Source organism: Plecotus auritus, assembly GCF_963455305.1.
Source record: "Plecotus auritus genome assembly, chromosome: 9".
NCBI classification, from domain to species: Eukaryota; Metazoa; Chordata; class Mammalia; order Chiroptera; family Vespertilionidae; genus Plecotus; species Plecotus auritus.
Window position 1 is genome coordinate 150,477,498 of NC_137783.1, and position 1,291 is coordinate 150,478,788.

The following is a 1,291-nucleotide window of genomic DNA, read 5'->3' on the forward strand; positions in this document are numbered from 1 at the left end:
CTGCTGAGTTCTGTGAGTCAGAGACTGAATCCTGGGGTGTCCTGGCCAGGCCTTCCCCCTTATGGCCTGGGCCCCAGGACACTGTAGCCCTCCAGGCCTCCCTTCCAGACCGTGGACAGGCCTGGCTCCTCTCCAGCCTTGACCAAACTCAAGGCCTTGCCCCAGCCCCTGCCAACCCCTGCCCTGGGGCCCCTGGGCCCTCAAGCAGCACCCCCCTCCTCCCGGCTGTTAGCCTGGGAAGGGGGCCAGACCCTGAGCTCAGACCTTGGCGATTCCAGAGTGTCTGAGGCCCAGAGCCAGCCCCGCCAGCCCGGCCAGACATGCAGAAGGGGGAGGGGGTACAGGGTGGGCACCAGGAAGCCATTTAAAGGGGGGGCTGGGTACTCTCCCTCCAGGAGCACACCCGAACTTTCCCCCTTCCCCTTCGTATCCTTATCCCCCAGTCTTGTTCCTTACCATTACCTTCCTCACTCCCTAGGTCCCTATAAAAAAAAAAGGGGGGGGGGGCTGACAGGAAAGCTGGTTTCCAGCTTTGTTCTTCCTGCTCCTTTTCAGGGACCCCTCACTGAGCCCCTAGCCAAAGGGCGCCTCCCTCAGCCCCTGGCCAAAGGAGAGTGCACCAGTGCAGTGGAGAAGTAAGTGACTGGGTGATTGGACCCCCACATGTGCAAGAGGGGCTGGGGTGAGGCCTGGGTTCCAGCCGCACCTGGACTCCCCTCCGTCGCGGGACCTGGGCAAAGCTGCTCCTCCGCCCCAGCCTCGGTTTCCCGCTTCGATGGGGCGGGCAGAGGTCTAGGCCGGCCCTCCCGCCCCGCCCCGAGGAATCTGGTGGCCCCGCCGACGGCCCAGGTGAGGGCCCTCTGGAAAGGGCCCAGCGCGGCGGGTTCCGGCGGGGCGGGCATCTGGGGCGGGGACCGCCCCCAGCCTCCACTCGCCCGCACCTCCTCGCTCCTCCTGGCGGGAGCGGCGACGCTTTAAGCAGAAAAAAAAAAAAAACTGTCTCCCTGGCCGGGGGCCAGCGTCCCAGCCCCCTCGCCGCCGGCTGCAGCCAGGGAAAACAACTGCTCACTTCTCCCTGCGCCCTGCCCGCGCGCCTGCTTCCCGCCGCCCGGGAGTCCAGCCCGGCCGGGAGGCGCGGAGCGGGCCGGCCGCCCCTCGCTCCTCCTCTTCGCCGCTCCTTGCCGCGGCCTCCTCGCGCCTGCCCCCGTCCAGGGCCTTCGCAGGCTCGGGCCCGGCTCGTGGCTGGGCTGCTTGCCGGGCGGTGGAAGTTTGGGGCTCCCCGCGTCCAGCC